Genomic DNA, 17,728 nt, shown 5'->3' on the forward strand with positions numbered 1-17,728 from the left:
AAATTTTTTTTGCCTAAGGGAAGTGATAATCTTATATTGTTATATTCCTCAACTTTTCCATGGTTACAATAAAAGAATTATAAATAACACAGGACTTTATTATGATATAAAAAGTCATGATGGTTCCATATCAGACACCATATTAGAGAAAAGGCTTTCCATTTTGAAAAGAGGATGAAAACCAATCATCTTATCAGAATATATTATTTAAAAAGAAATACTGTATTCCCTGGTTGGGCTTCCCTGATAGCTCAGTTGGTAAAGAATCTGGAGGAGACCCCGGTTCAATTCCTGGATCAGGAAGATCCCCTGGAGAAGGGATAGGCTACCCACTCCAGTATTCTTGGGCCTTCCTTGTGGCTCAGCTGGTAAAGAATCCTCCTGCAATGTGGTAGACCTGGGTTCCATCCCTGGGTTGGAGAGATCCCCTGGGGAAGGGAAAGGCTACCCACTCCAGTATTCTGGCCTGGAAAAGTCAAAAAGAGTTAGACACAACTGAGTGACAAAGCCTTCCTTCCTATTCCCTGGTTAGGTAGGTGTTTTTTTTGTTTTTTGTTTTTTTTTTTAAATGTTTGGGTCGGTAGTTTATAGTATTGCCAGTCCAATTTTCTAAAATTCTGAACGTAACTGTGTCTCAATATTTCTTTTTCTTTAACGTGAGATCCTTAATCTATTTTTATTTATTTATTAGAGTATAATTTCTTTACAATGTTGTTAGTTTCTGCTGTACAAGGAAGTGAATTAGCTATCAGTTCAGTTCAGTTCAGTCGCTCAGTCGTGTCCAACTCTTTGCAACCCCATGAATCGAGCACGCCAGGCCTCCCTGTTCATCACCATCTCCCGGAGTTCACTCAGACTCACATCCATCGAGTCCATGATGCCATCCAGCCATCTCATCCTCAGTCGTCCCCTTCTCCTCCTGCCCCCAATACCTCCCAGCATCAGAGTTTTTTCCAATGAGTCAGCTCTTCGCATGAGGTGGCCAAAGTACTGGAGTTTCAGCTTTAGCATCATTCCTTCCAAAGAAATCCCAGGGTTGATCTTCAGAATGGACTGGTTGGATGCATACATATATCCCCTTCCTCTTGTGATTTTTTTTTTTCCTGTTACTTTTCGGACTTCTACAAAAATCTCAAAGCTCTAAAAATTGACCATTCTTTATAGTGGTGGTGGTTTAGTCGTTAAGACATGTCTGACTCTTGAAACCCCATGGACTGTAGCCTGCCGGGCTCCTCTGTCCATGGGATTCTCCAGACAAAAATACTGGAGTGGTTGCCATTTCCTTCTCCAGGTGATCTTCCTGACCTAGAAATCGAACCCAAGTCTCCTGCATTGCAGGCAGATTCTTTACCAACTGAGCTACATGGGAAGCTCCATTCTTTATAGTAGTGCAAATGAAATATGAAAATTGGCATTTTTATATCTATGTTAAAGCTATAATAATGTAAAGACAATCATCAGTCAGTTGATAATATGTTCCAGCCATTCTATTAGGTTCATTTGATTCTGATAGCAATTTCATGAGATAAGCACTATTACTATGTGTTTTGGGCTTCCCAGGTGACTTGTTGATAAAGAATCCGCCCACCAGTGCAGGAGTCGAAGTTCCATCCCTGGGTTGGGAGGATCCCCTGGAGAAGGAAATGGCAATCCACTCCAGTATTCTTGCCTGGAGAATCCCATGGACAGAGGAGCCTGGTGGGCTACAGTCCATGGAGTTGCAGAGTTGGACACAATTAAGCATACACACACGCATTATGTGTTTTACTAAGGAGAAAAAAGTACTATTATCATCCTTAAGTTTTTGATGAAATCATTGTTCGGAGAGGTGAATTTGAAGTAGAGAGTAGCAGAGCCACAGCTTAAATCTGAGTCTGATTCCAAAGCTTGTGTTCATAATTTCTACATTATAAATATAACAGATGAACAAAATATTTGCCCTATCTCATGAAATGAATCATATTTGCAAACAAAATATTGGAACCCAGAGTCAAACAAAAATATTTTTAAAAAAGTCCTTACGTGAATGTACACAAAACCTTTTATAAAGGCATAAATATCAGCTAGACATTGCTGAAAATTCAATAGCTTTTACAGTATAAACTTGGAAATTAGAAATGTAAAGGAAAATGGAGATATGATCTATATCTATAGGTGAATATGATTAATCAAAGTGATCAGCCTTAAAGTGTGCGCTTTTAAGTGAAAAAGTCCTTTAATAGTTCTTGAATATATTTATGACCTCTACTGTTCTGAGAAATCAAGCTATTAAATTGCAGCTCTCAGACTGTAAATGCAAAATATCTGGTCTTATCAGCTGAACATTGCCCACCAACCTTCCTGTCTTGAAATGTTTGTGCAAGATGGGTGTGTGTGTGTGTGTGTGTGTGTGTGTTGTGTTCTTCACAGTAGGTGGACAAATTTCTCTTGAAAAGGTTATGGTTCCCAGATGTTTGTTTTTCAAACAAAAGAAAAAAAAGTTGAAGAATAGTAATAGCCAGGTATTTGTCTATCATCTCACTTGGAGTTCATTGTCACAAAACTTCCTTTTGTCTGAGAAATTTTTCAGTCCAGTGAATATAGCTTTCATTAAGAGATCACACTGATCACTTGTTGATTCTGTTACTAGAGGAACTTCTTTAGCTTCTCTGTGCTTTATTGTGTGAATTACTTTGTGTGGACCACAGAAAAAATATACAAAGGACCACTGGCGATATGTTGATTTGTATGTATTGGATTTTAATATCTACTATACTTTATGCCCATTTCCCCAATATATACATATATATTGAGAGAGAGGGATCCAAAAATAGCTGTGGAAAGGAAATTTCTCTGTACACAGGATCTGCCACTTTGTGAAAGCGCTCTCCCATCTTACAAAAGCTAAAATTCTGCTGATGAAAAAGTAGAAAATTGTGCAAATAATGCTAAATGAAGCACAGCTGTTCCCCTAAAATTATCTGGATACTTCTGCATTACACCACTACACATGCCCACCCGGCCATTTCCCGGGGGTCGGGCGGTCCTGCCCCCTGCGCGCACCAGGGCGGGCCGGGCACGATGGCCCACAGCGCTCCTGGGGCCCCAGGGCAGCGGTCACTACAAGCGGAGCAGCGGAAAACCCCGGGGAGTCTAGGCGGGTTACCACGGGGTCCCCCGAACTTGGCGCCCCGGGCGAGGCGGGGGACTCTCGCGAGGGTCCTCGGGGAAGCGGGCGGAGCGCGGGTCTCCGCGGCTGGGGGTATCGCCCAGCCCGCGGCTCCGGCCCGAGGGGCGGGCCGCCCCTCAGCGCGGAGCGGGCGCCTTCCCCGCGCGCTGCCGGTCGCCCGGCTTCGCCGTGCGGGAGGAGCCGGCCGCCGTGACGCGTCTGGGAGGAAACGCCAGCGCCCGGCGGCCCTGCCGGGAAGGAGGAAGCACGAGAGCGCTCGGCTCCGCGACCGCCGCGCGGGGAGGCAGCACCGCGGAGCCGGGTAGGTGCGGGGCGGCGGGGACCTTGGGCCCGCGGGGTGGGCGAGCGGCCGGGCCGCAGTCGGGCTCTCGGGCGGGTGGGACCGGCCGGGGCGAGGGTACCCGGGCCTCCTCGGCTGCCTCTTTCTGGAGCAAACGTGACTTTCCCGGGTCCCGTGGCGGCGCCCCCGTCTTTCAGCCCGGAAACCTCCGCGTTGGTCGGGTGGGAAAAGCCGTTCCCTCGCCCAGCCCTCGGCTCTGAGAGTTTGTGGTCTTTGTTTCCTCGAGGTGAATTCGGTTTCTGCTTTCCGATTTCTAAACGCCCGAGGGGTGTCCCCGGGGACAGATGTTGTTAATCTGAATGCAGCTTCGGAGCCGGGAACCGGGAGGGTGGGAGACCCCGGGAGAGTGGGAGACCCCCCACCTGAGGTCGAAAGTGGTTGCAGGTTACCTGTGAGGATCTGCGAGGGCACCGAAATCCTTAACCTGTTGTCAGCGAACCTGCCGTCTGAGACCTTAATGCGTGGCTGTCCTTTTAAGCTCTCTGTGATTTGAAACCTTTTCTGTCCCTTTTAACGTGCATTTGGCTCTGTTGATTCCCAGTTGAGCACTGGTATGTGCCATCTAGAGATGCTTTGAGATTTTTAGATTTTGTCATTTTTAGTGGTGGTTACCGGGAAAGACAGAAAAGATAATTCATCCGTTGAAACGTAAACTTTTAGGTTATTTAATTTAGTAGTGATATCTGAACCACGACTAGAGTTTCAGTTCTGCACAAGGCTGTACAGGGTACACTTGAGATGCAGAACACGACAGTTTCTAAATCTTTATCAGGGTTAAAAAAAAAAAACCAAGTAGACCGTTGTGTATTTTGATTCTCTGCTTTGTCAGTAGGTTGATCATTCACCCAGCCAATCTGGGAAGTGCTTTTTTATTTATCAAACACTTAGGTAGCTCTGACATGTGTTAGGCTCGTTCTAAGTGTTTTATAAATATTAACTCAAATTATTAACTCAAAATGTTAAATTATAGCAGTTCCAGCAGTGTCCAGGCTGTGCATACTTCAGTTCCCTGAATGTCATTGCAAGAGCTTTTAGAAACAGAGGAAGTTTCAGGCATATTTTAGGACTGGGTGTGCCTTCTAGCCGGCTTGGCTTCCACTCCAGTAAAGCAAGCCATCACCCATCTCCTCCCCTGGGGGAAGGGAGTCTGGAGTGAAGGGAGTGAGAACTCTTCTTACAGATTTCTGGTCAAATTGCTAGCATCTTCAATATCATGGTCCTTCTCAGCGGACAGAGTGCCCATCCTTAACTAACTCTGAGGAGACCAGAACTTCCCCTTTCTTCAGCTGCCACTGCACTGAGCTTAATTCTGTTTCCTTCCTAATATATATGACAATTGGTATGACTGTAGCTTGGGTTTCCCTGATGGCCCACATGGCAAAGAACCCGCCTGCAATGCAGGAGACCCAGGTTTGATTCCTGGGTCAGGAGAATCCCCTGGAGAAGGGAATGGAAACCCACTCCAGTATTATTGTCTGGAGGATTCCATGGACAGAGGAGCCTGGCAGGCTATAGTCCATGGGGTCACAAAGAATCAAGCACAATTGAGCGACTAATATTTACACACAAATGTGACTAGCTTAGATTTGAGGGTCAGACTGAACTTGAAATGTACTATAAAATAGAACGTTTTTGTTTGAACACATCTGCATAACAACACTTTGTAATTTTACTACCATTTGCTGTAAACTGTAAAACTCAGGTAACACTGAGTTGATGGGTCAACCTTCTAGGTAATCATTTTGTAATTTGTAGATATATTGAGAGAATATTTTCCAGAGTTAAGCACCCTCTTCAAATGGTGCCTTAGCCTGATGGCCAGATGGAAACCCAGAATGGTGACTGGAATAAGTATGGTTCTTGTCATTACAGTGATTATGAATCTAATGTCAAAATCCGCACGTCATACCAGCTTTCTCTGTTTCATATATTTAAATTTCCAGGGAGATGATGAAATGACACTCTGAGCCTTATTAAATAAGATTATGAAGTGTCTCCTGGAAGCAAGAAGGCTCACTTTCTTCTGATACAATTTTATGGCGCATAGACACTCATGAGTTCAGTTCAGCCAAATGGCAACCAACACTTCCATGGGTTACAGAGTGCTTCCGCCTATACTTATTTGTTCTTCAGAGGGACCTCATGAGGTGGATAGCCAGTTTTCATTCCTGTTTTTACAGATGAGGAAACTGAGGCATAGAAATATGAAAGTGCTTTAGCTTGGATAGCAGAGCTGGTAAGAGGCAGAGCTTGAATGGAGAGCAGGTGTATGGACAGTGCCTGGCACGTGCCAGCCTGTAATAAACATTTGTGGAATGAATGACTCCCAATGACTTCAGACTTCTTGCTGTATTTCAAAACATTATGTGTTGAGTTGTCACACCATAGTTGAGTTGTGACTAAGGGATTGCCAGGTCAAATAGTATCTGCTACCACATAATTTCTACAAAAGGGATGAGCTGGAAAGCCCTTTGAACTCATTTCTTGGAACTGATCATGTCTGGTGTTTGAAAAAGCAAATAAGTTGGTTTTCCCCTTTTTCAAGCATCCTACTTTCCCCACCTCTGAATTGGAGTTGCCATTGGACACATGGGTCTCATGGTTGTGTTGACAACTTTCTTGTCTCTTCCTGATCATTCAAGATCATTTTTAAGGACTGCCAATCACTGTAGGTTTTCATTGTAAGTGAACTCAATTAAGCCACCTGGGTTTATGAGCAAGTTCAAACACAGAGATCATAGGTATTATAATTATTTTGAAGTGTTTGACATCACTGCTGTGTTTTTTGAAGTATTACAATTACTGTAGTATTTCAAAAAACAAACAAAAATCCTCAACTTTTCTCCTTCAAGTGTAACTCTGTGTATCCTCAAGTATGTTTCCTCTACATGGATAACCTTCAATGAGAGAGGAAAATATGGCCATTACCTGGTGGGAGGAACTGGGAAGGGCAATGGAGGAAAATGAGAGATGGGGTGGGCTTTCCCATGAAGAATTTTAGGTGTTAAGAAACCCTTAATGAAGCCAGACTGAGTCATCTGCCTGTCAACATTCTTTTGTATGGGGGTGGAATAAAATACTTTTGAAACCTGCCTCGTTTCAAAAACTACTTTACCTTTTCCAATCCTCAGGGATTTTTTTTTTTCTTCCCTTTTTGAAAAATTCCTGTAATTACAGGCTAAAACTGCTGATTCATGAAACTCAAATTATGTAACATGTTATTCCTGACAGAAATAGCCCCCACATTATGTTAAGGGACTCTGTGTCTCTGTTTTCCTTTACCTATTGCATTCTTTATGGTGGAGTCTTTGATCTCATTTCACTTTTGAAAAAATTTAATGGAGAAAGATAGTACTATTCACATCTGGTAGTTCATGTCAAAGAAATTTTAACTCTGTACTAACTCTGAGTTATCATTGCTGAAGAAGACAACATGGAAATCCGATGTTGGAGGCTGTTTCAGAGTCTCAAGAAGTAAAATGTTATAGCCTGTCTGAAGTTGAGCCAGAGAGTTTTCAAAGAGAACTAGGCAGGGTAAAATCTTCTTGCCCTTGACCAATTTCTCAGGGCCTTTCCTGTGTCTGACAGGTCCCAACAATCCTTGTAGCCACAGTTTCTTCTATTATTCAACACTGGATGGGCAATGAGGGTGAGTGAAAGGAGGGTGATTATGTAAGGCAAATTGTGCAGGCTTCCCTGATAGCTCAGTTGGAAAAGAATCTGCCTGCAATGCAGGAGACCCCGGTTGGATTCCTGGGTCTGGACGATCCGCTCGAGAGGGGATAGGCTACCCACTCCAGTATTCTTGGGCTTCTCTTGTGGCTTAGCTGGTAAAGAATCAGCCTGCAATGGGGGAGGCCTGGGTTCAGTCCCTGGGTTGGTAAGATCTCCTGGAGAAAGGAAAGGCTACCCACTCCAGTATTCTGGCCTAGAGAATTCCATGGATAATATGTAAGATGGAAAGTGGGCTTCCCTGGTGGCTCAGACGGTAAAGAATCTGCCTGCATTTCGGGAGACCTGGGTTCCCTCCCTGGGTCAGGAAGATCCTCTCAAGGAAATGACAACCCACTCTAGTATTCTTGCCTGGGAAATCCGATGGACAGAGGAGCCTGGTAGGCTACAGTCCATGGGGTTGACACGACAGAGCGAGTAACACATCTAATATATTCACATGCACAATCGAACTCACTAGTGGACTAGCCAATCTACTGGCTGCTGGACGAAAAGTCCTCAGTCCAGTGGCTTCACTAAGGACTTGACTGACTGCTTCCTTGAGTTGGAAAATGAGAAGGAACTTTATTATTCTAGTTATTGACCTCCTTGCTTTTTAAAATAAATATAGGTCGAAGATAAAATAATCTGATTTCCAACTCAGCATCCACTAATGCAGACAAATGTGCATAAGGACCAGTATATAGACTATAGAATCTAATGCACATGTATATTACACATGTGTGTGTGTGAGTTGCTCAGTTGTATATGGTCAGCTAAAATGGAATGTAGAAATCATCTTCTTAATTTCTTAGTTTCCCAAGAAAACACTGTATGTCGTCTTTTTTTCTCATTTTTATTTTAGTTTGTCTCATATTTTCTACATATTCTTTTTAATTAAAAATGTGTGCCCTTAAATATAAGCAGTTGAGAAGCGTGTGAAGTAAAAAAATAAGTCCTCTTCACTCTAATATTACCGACGAAGGTAACCACTGCTGGGTGTTTATTTTCTCCTAGTTTTGACCCCATGCTTATATAAGTATGTATGTCTGTAAATATATAGAGAGTTTTTTTTAAAAATGGGACTTATTCCATACAGTTTGTCCTTTTATTTCTTATTCAACACCTTATCGTGGACATCTATATGTCTGCATCATAGGTTCTGACAGCTGCATAATATTACACTTTGTGATTTATCTGTTTTCTATTTCTCTTAACTATATGTTCCCTCTTTTGTATCTTTTAAAAAATATTAAATCACCAAAGTAATACATTTTTAAGAAAAAAGAAGAAAAAGAGGAAATAAGAATCATCAGTAAACCTACCACTCAATCACTGTTAGCACTTTAGAGTATATTTTGTAAACTTTCATATGTATGTGCATATCCGTATTTCCAATGCCATTAAAAATTTCCCTTATGCAGGGCTATTTTGTTGCTTAGAGAATCATGTTTGTTTAGTCAGCCAACGTCAGAGATTCCAGGCACTTTGGAGCCAGTTATTTTACTGTATTTCCTGGCCACCTGCCATTCCCCAAACCTGAATAACACTACTGGAAATTTATACTAGTGCTCATAAAGGGGATGAGGTGAGGGTGTCAGATGGACTGAAATATACATCCAAATCAGCATAAAGCGTGTATCCTGTTGATGGAGGTGAGTCAACATTTGTGTTCTGTGCACATCTAAAATACAAGATATTTAAGAAGAGAAATGATAGAATATTCATATATCATCAGTTATGATCATAAAAGGAAAAGCAGAAATAATGGACCTGAACCAAGGGAAAAGTGTTGAATTCAGTTGAAGATTAGAACAGTTGAACTTCAGATGTTTTGAAATAGTTTCCTAATGATAAGTACATTGTATAGAGTAATTGGTTTAACAGAGTTCCCTCCAATGGTAGAAATAGGTGACCTTGAAGTTTCTTGTGAGCCTCATCTTATAGTCTGTCTCAGAGTTAGTAACAGTTTTAGAATACTTTCATGCATACAACTCTCTCGTTACTAACCCCACCAGCTTTTCCAGACAGTGTCTGTCTGAGCTAATCTCTCCACCCTCTTTTTCTCCTACACAAGCTGTGACCCACACGTTCCTCCTGTATCCTTCTGTGGCTTCCCCCCACTTTCTGAGAGTTTAGTCCCTCTTTTAACCTTGTTCTCTTTATTCTCTTCTTCCTGTTTTTGCTTTAAGAATATTTCTCTCTGTCCTTTCTCCATTCCTCCCTCTTTATTTTGGTCTTGAGCAAAAAAAGATACTAATCATGGCGATGCTGTTAAGAACAAGCCTTTAATAAGGAAAAGGAAAGCTTTTAGTTTGGGAGGAAAGGTAGATATTATAAAGAACTAGTGTTTGAGAATACCCAGTAATTCCTTCCAAAATTTCCACAGAAGTCTCCACCCGCCTCTTCGTCTCTAAATAAGCTGTCTTTTCCTTAAGCATTGGCATGTATGATAAAATTTAAAACTATTTATAATTTTTTTTGATTTATGTCATGGCGGTAGCATTATTTTGTGCTATATTTTTTTTTCCCCCTTGAAGATGTTAACCATGTTATAGATTAGAGAGTGTTTTGGTCTTAAAAGCTCACTTCTAGATAAGACCACTGTTCCCTTTAGAAAATATTGGGTAGGCCAAAAAGTTCGTTCGGGTTAAGTTTAGTTATCTGGTTTAAAAGCAACCTCTTTGTCTTTAAGTAGAAGACGAAGAAAGTTCAGTTCAGTTCAGTCGTGTCCAACTCTTTGCAACCCCATGGACTGCAGCATGCCAGGCTTCTCTGTCCATCACCAACTCTTAGACCGAAGGTTAGCAGTCTTTGAGAAGTGCTGTGTCAGGATTCCAAACCCTTTTCTTCCAGCCTTTCATCACCAGAGAAATGCACTGGTGAGAAGCACATGTAGATCAGCCTTCCATTCTTGGGAGTTAGAGAAGTGGTGCTGGATGCTCTCTCAAGAGATACCTGTGGGTGATTAAGCCCAGGTACCTGACTTCACAGCGACTTCAGCTCACTTATAACAGGACCTGAGCCAAATATTATAAGGAGCTCAGGACCAAGGCAATAGCTGTTTAGGCTGCACTGAGAATTAAGGCCTATTTTTTCATAAGCAGGAATGAAAAAGGTTTTAAAAAGATGTTTTTATCCAGCTTCCAGACAGCCTGGTGGTAAAATTGATGATGGCTTAAACATGAAAGCACTGTTTTATTTGCTTATTTGAACCTGGACCACTGTTAATAAACAGTCAGAAGTTAAGACTTTACTGTAATTTTAAAAAATGGTTCTTAGTTTTATATTTCTAAGTGTACATATATGTTCATAGTTTACATTTTAGTCCATTTCAACATCAGTACTTTTCTTTTTCTTTCTAATTCATCTGCTTTTACCCCCTACTCTCTCTTCTCATGAATTTTTGGTTTAGTTTTTGTTTGTTGGGAAATGATCTTTTTAATTAATGAAAGATAAGGTGCTCCAGTGTTTGGCTGCAAAGGATTTTTCAGAGATTTATGAGACTATGTCCCCTTCCTTGATTTTTGTGTCTGCCATATGCTATGCTGTGCTGTGCTTAGTCGCTCAGTTGTGTCCGACTCTTTGCAACCCCATGGACTGTAGCCCGCCAAGGCTCCTCCGTCCATGGGAATTCTCCAAGAAAGAAAGTATTCAGTATCCAGTAGTATCCAGTTGAGTGGGTTGCCATGCCCTCCTCCAGGGGATCTTCCCAACCAAAGGATTGAACCCAGGTCTCCTACATTTCAGGCAGATTCTTTACCATCTGAGCCACCAGGGAACCCCCATGTCTGACATAGATTTCCTTTATTTCTAATTCCTACTAACATTACCATCATTTATTTCTGTTCCTCCTTTTAAAAGTCCACTCAGGTGTGAACAGAAGCCCCTGTCCCATTGAATTTATTTGTTGCTTTAATCAGTCTTTAAAACAAAGAGGTAGGCGACTTAGCCAGCAAAATCAAGTTCACTCAGGCATAGCAGAGGAATTATAGTTCAGGAGACCTGGGTTTGATCCTTGGGTTGGGAAGATCCCCTGGAAAAGAGAATGTCTACCTACTCCAGTATTCTTACCAGGAAATCCCATGGACAGAGGAGCCTGGTGGGCTATATATAGTCCATGGGGTTGCAAAGAGTCAGACAAGAGTGAGCTACTGACACACTTTATAGTTCAGGACGTGCAAACTATAGTGAACCGTAGGTGAGTCCAAAGAACAAAGGAAAGGAGAGGTCTTTTCTACAGAAAAGGAAGAGAAGTTGAGAGGGACTGTTTTTGAATAGAAGTCCTTTGGAGGAGAGAGAAATCAGGGTTATGGCAGCCCCTTATTGGTTTAGTTGTTGACTTCTCATTGGTTGGGCTGATGCTGAGCAAGGAGAAAACTTCCTTCCTCCTGCAGGGGTATATGAAGTAAGCATCCTGTTGAGGTCTGCAAGCAGCCACCACCAGGGTAATTTGTGAAAGCCCCCGCTTCAGGGCTTCCTGACTGTAGTTTATCTTATTTTAAAATTTTATTATTTTTTAAAAATATTTTTTTCCCTATTAAAAAATTTTAATTGAAATATAATTGACTTACAATTTTATATTAGATTCAGGTATATAACCTAGTGATTCTATATTTTTATACAATGTAAAATGGTCACCATGGTAAGTCTAGTTACCATCTGTCACCATACAAAGTTATTATAGCATTATTGGCTGTATCCCCTATTCTGTACGTTACATTCTCATGACTTATTTTATAGCTGGAAGTCTGTCCCTTTTACTGTTCCTCAGCTATGTCACATATCCCCTCACCCTCCTCCCCTTTGGGAACCACCAGTTTCTTCTCTGTATTTGTGAGTCTGTTTTTGTTTTGTTATGTTTGTTCATTTGTTTTGCTTTTTAGATTCTACTTATAAAAGTGAAATCATATGGTATTACTTTCTGTCTGACTTATTTCACTTAAGCTAATTACCCTCTGGGGCCATCCGTGTTGTGGAAATGGCAGTGTTTCATTTTTTGTGACTGAGTAATATTCCATTTGGGGTCACAAAGAGTCAGACACAACTGAGTGACTGAACTGAACTGAATATTCCATTATGTACTGCCACATCTTCTTTATCCATTTATTTATCGATGGAGCCTTAGATTGCTTTCATATCTTGGCTATTGTCAATAATGCTGTGATGAACATGGGGCTGTTTCTGTTTTCTTTGGGAAAATACACAGGAGTAGAATCATTGGATTGTATGCTAGCTCTGTTTTTTAAATTTTTGAGGAACTTCCCTACTGTTCTCCACGGTGGCTGTACCAATTTATATTCCTATCAACAGTGCATGAGAGTTCCTTTTTCTTTACATTCTTAACCAACATTTGTTATTTGTTGTCTTTTTGATGATAGCCATTCTAATAGGCATAAGTGATACGGCACTGCAGTTTTGATTTGTGTTTCCCTGATGATTAGTGAAGCTGAATATCTTTCATGTGTCTATTGGCCATCTCTATGTTGTCTTTAGAGAAGTGTCTGTTTAGGTCCTCTGCCTATTTTAAAATTGGGTTATATGTTTTGTTTTCCTTTTTTCTGATGTCGAGTTGTATGAGTTCTTTGTATATTTTGGATATTAACCCCTTATCAGATATGTCATTTGTAAATATTTCCTCCTATTCAGGAGGCAGGCTTTTCATTTTGTTGATAATTTCCTGCCTTGTGCACAAACTCTTTAGTTTGATGTTTACTTTTGCTTCTGACCATTTTAAATGAGGTTTCCATTTTTTATTTTCACACTTTCATTGGAACATTTTAGGATTTAAAATTTTGCCTTTGAGATGCAGAATGATATGTATATAAATTGCTTTGTCTTTCTGTATAGAAAAATAATGTATTTTTGCTTCATCTAAGGGTAAAGAAGGATGCATAAGAAATTAACAGTGTTTATCTATTTTGGAGATTGGGTGATGAGAACTAGGTGGGTAGGGAAAGGGGCGGGAAGCAAACTTTTCACTGAGTCTCTTTTGTATTTTCTTGAGGTGTTTTAACCAGGTGAATATATAACCCACTTTAAAAAATAATAAAAAAAATTATGTCTGTGAGTTCCCTGACTTCAAATATATATGTATATTTCTGTTGTCCCTTTTCCATATGTCTTTAGTAAAAATTTTTTAAGAATGCACTTACAGATGAGTCTCAAAGGATTAGTAGTATTTTGCAGGCATCTGGCCCTGGCTTTGTTCCCTTTCAGGAGCACTCAAGGCCTGTGACTAAATTCATTATGAAGTCTTCCTATAGGAAATTCTAATACTGCAACTATGGCCAAATCTTGAGTTATTGTTGGCTTCTTCGAAGAACCATTTAACTGAAATTGTCTTAAGCATCCTACAAACTGGATATTCAGTTTTTCCTAATAAAACTGTTATACAATGCCAATATAATTAGTGCACAGTTAGTTAATTCCTGACTGCCTCCGCTTCGATACCTTGTATCCGATCATCATGGTTATATTTCCCCTACTTAAAATTATATGAATTTGGTCTTTTAGAAAAAAAGATTTGTTTATTTTTAGTATTCAGATAATTCTGCTCTTTTCAGTGTATGCTAAACCCGGGAGTTTCGTTCATCATGATTTTTGTAGTTTTTGTCATTTGTCATATGTAGTTTACCCTTTGGATAATAAAATAAACTAGTTTTTATTTTGTACCTACCATGTGCTGGGTGCTTTAGAGATATTATTGCATTAAATACTCATAATAACTCTGTGGGATAGGTGGAGGTTTCATTTGTAGATGAGCAAATTAGGATCTGGGCTTCCCTGGTGGCTCAGCAGTAAAGAATTCGCCTGTCAATGCAGGAGACCTAGGTTCGATTCCTGGGTCAGGAAGATCCGCTGGAGAAGGCAATGGCAACCCACTCCAGTATTCTTGCCTGGGAAATCCCATGGACAGAGGAGCCTGGTGGGCTACAGTCCATGGGATCACAAAGAGTCAGACATGACTACAACTTAACAACTAAACAACAACAGCAAATTGGGGTTTAGTGAGGCCTTGAAGGTGGCCTTGTGTGGCCGTCACGGGGCAGCGCTGATCTGAAGCTGGTCTGGTCTACTTAGCTTTACCAGGGGGTCCCCTTTGCCTTTGAGAAGGGGGTAAAGGCTGCTGCTGCTGCTGCTGCTGCTGCTAAGTCGCTTCAGTCATGTCCGACTCTGTGCGACCCCATAGACGGCAGCCCACCAGGCTCCCCCATCCCTGGGATTCTCCAGGCAAGAACACTGGAGTGGATGGGGTAAAGGCTAACTCCTTTCAAAGACCCTCATCAGAGAGAACAGGCAGAATTGATTTATAGGTAACTCTGATTACAATCTACTGATGAGGCTATGGTTAAATAAGTTTTGAAAACTGGCCTTTCATTTTTACTGTATGGTTCTAAGATGGTATTCATTTTTCATCTAGAAACTGCTGCCAGACCTCAGGAAAGAAGCTGACTGAAAGTGTTTTAAATATATTACTTCCCTAATAGAAAGGAGCTAAAATCCTAAATTTAATTCCTGAATATGTTAAATTCTGAACCTACAGAATTTGAATGTCTTATTTGTTATCTGTAGAGCTGTCAAGTTCCTACTGTTAGCAGCCAATATCCAGTGAACTTTACCAACTCTAACAAATGCTGTTGCCATATTCTAAAATCCTGTATTGGCAATAGCCAGCCCCATTTATATTAATCCTTGGAAAGAGAGCCATCCGCAGATACCATCTACCATTTTGCTGATTCTTGTTGGGTATTAGCTAACGCGAAAATATTGTGTCTTGCCAGAAAGTATTCTTTAAAGGATGAGCTCCTGTTAAACAAGTAGGAATGAAAGAACATTTTATGATTCTATTATCTAATAAAATATACTTATGTTTTGAACAAATGGTGAGAAAGACACTGAGGAAATTCACATGACTAGAAAAGTTTAAAATGTCACAGAGGTGAATGGAGAAGACAGAATAAACCCATAGCATATTCTCTTACATTTAATATTTTAAAGAGAAAAGCAGCTTTATTGAGACTAAATTGATATGCCATCAAATTAATCACTTTAAAGTGTACAATTCGGTGCTTTAGTCACAGAGCTGTGCAGGCATCATCACTATCTAATTCCCGAACGTTTTCATTATCCCCACCAAAACCCTGCACTCATTAGCAGTCTCTCATCCTCATTCCCTGCCAAACTCCCCCCACTCCCCGCCGCCGCTGCGCCCTCCGTGCTCCGCCTCTGGCAATGATCAGTTTACTTTCGTAGGTATGTGCTTAGTGGCTAAGTCATATCCGACTCTTTGCAACCCCATGGACTGTGGCCCTCCAGGCTCCTCTGTCCCTGGGGATTCTCCAGGCAAGAATACTGTAGTGGGTTGCCTGGCCCTCCTCCAGGGGATCTTCCCGACTCAGGGATCGAATCCAGGTCTCCCTCATTGCAGGCGGATTCTTTACCATCTGAGCCACCAGAGAAGCCCTTTCGGTAGGTGTGTTTGCCTATTCTGGATATTTCGTAAAAAGTGAAATCTTATAGGAATTTGCTGGTGGTCCAGTGATTAAGACTTAGTGCTTTCACTGACGTGGCTCAGGTTCAGACCCTGGTTTAGGGAACTAGGGAGTGCTTGGAAAGTTGCTTGGAGTGGCCAGAAAAAAAGTGGAATCTTACAATATGTGGTCTCCTGCGACTGGTTTGTTTTACTTAGCATAATGTTTTTGAGGTCCATCCACATTGTAGCATATAATACTTCATTTATTTTATTGCTGAAAAATATTCCAGTTTTTCAGTATATCATGTTTTGCTTATTCATTTATATATTAGTGGTTGGATTGTTTTCCACTTTTTGATGATTATTAATAAGGCTGCTGTGCATATTCATGTGCAGGCTTTTGTATGAACATGTATTTTCATTTTTGGGTGTATACCTTGTAGCAGAATTGCTGGGTCATGTGTAAAACTCAGTTTAACTTTCTGAGGAATTGCCAAACTGTTTTCCAGTGTCTGCACTGTTTTCCAGTCCCACCAGCAAGGTTTGAGTGTTCAAATTTCTCCACATCCTCACCAACATTAATTATCTGTCCTTTTTGGACTTTCGTCATTTTAGTAGGTTTGAAGTAGTATGTCACTGAGGTTTTGGTTTTCATTTTCTTAATGGCTAATGATATTGAGCATCATTTATGTGCTTGTTGACCATTTGTAACCTTCTTCAGAGAAATGTCTATTCATTTCCTTTGTCCAGTTTTTAATAGGGTTATTTGTCTTTTTTGCTGAATTGTAAGAGTTCTCTATGTATTTTGGATGCACAGATTATATGATTTACAAATATTTCTCCTATTTCTGTGGATTTTCTCTTTTACTTTCCTGATGGTTTTCCCTTGAAACGCTAAAATTTTTGATTTTGATGAAGTTCAGTTAATTTTCTCTTCTGCCACTTGTGCTTTTGATGCCAAGTTATTCATCTAAGAAATTATTGCCTAGCCCAAAGTCACAGAGATTTACTACTGTGTTTTCTTCTAAGAACTGTTTTAGTTCTTACTTTTAGGTTTTTGATCTGGTTCAAGTTACCTTTCGGTTATGATGTGAGGTAGGGGGTTCAGCTTTATTCATTTGCATGTGGCTATTCAGTTGTCCTGTATTGGCATTCATTCGAAAATCAAATGACCATAATTATAAAGGTTTATTTCTGTACTTTCAATTTTATTCTACCCATCTTTTAAAACTTTTATTTTTTGAGGTATAGTTGATTTACAATGTTATATTAGTTTCAGGTGTACAATTCAATACTTTTCTAAACTATACTCCGTTTAAAGTTATTATAAAATATTAGTTATATTATCTGGGCTGTACATTACATCCTATATCTTATTTGTTTTATACTTAGTAGTTTGTATCTCTGAATTCCTTAATCCTATCTTTCCTCTTCTTCCACTGTTCTCTCACTGGTAACTGATAGTTTGTTCTCTGTGTCTATAAGACTGTTTCTTTTTTAATTGTACCCATTAGTTTTACTTTTTATTTTATTTTTTTTTTGGAGGGAAAATACTTACAAGTATTTTATTTGAATAAAACCATTATAATGGCCAGTTTTTTTTTAAATGGTGGGAAATATGGTGCTCATTATGAAAGGAAGTTACAGCATCACTGTATTTACAGAAGAGGAGGCAGCAAAGGTGTACATCTGGAGGTGAAATAACATTGAAAATTCAACCCATATTAAATGCCATAAAAGTAAATAGAGTCAAAGCAGATCATTATTTACATGTGACTGAGAAGGAAGGGAACATTACAGTTAAACTTCTGCATAACGTGTAATGTTTATGTTACCAAAAGCCTTTGCGTTTGTGGAAAACGACTGTGTGCCTTAATCTCACCCACCACGAGATTAAGACACTGAAACTGAGATTGATTCCTTCCTGATTTTACAGCTTTATTTTCGATATCCCTCTAAAAAGACACCAATATGATTGTGAAGATGACTCATACCTATAATTACCACGTACCACATTCACATAACAACAAAA

The 17,728-nt window shown here is 40.3% G+C and overlaps 1 protein-coding gene across 4 annotated transcripts in view; it reads left to right on the plus strand.

Moving 5' to 3' along the window:
• Positions 1–3,382: 3,382 nt before the first annotated feature.
• SGK3 (serum/glucocorticoid regulated kinase family member 3) overlaps positions 3,383–17,728 on the plus strand; it is a 111,398-nt gene continuing 97,052 nt past the window's right edge. For all 4 annotated transcript variants that reach the window (XM_042254271.1, XM_012183791.4, XM_042254272.1 and 1 more), the window contains exon 1: positions 3,383–3,470. The gene's annotated coding sequence lies outside the window, so the exon portion shown is untranslated. The remainder of the gene's footprint in view (positions 3,471–17,728) is intronic.

This window comes from Ovis aries, chromosome 9 (assembly GCF_016772045.2).
Source record: "Ovis aries strain OAR_USU_Benz2616 breed Rambouillet chromosome 9, ARS-UI_Ramb_v3.0, whole genome shotgun sequence".
In the NCBI taxonomy this organism is placed as follows: Eukaryota; Metazoa; Chordata; class Mammalia; order Artiodactyla; family Bovidae; genus Ovis; species Ovis aries.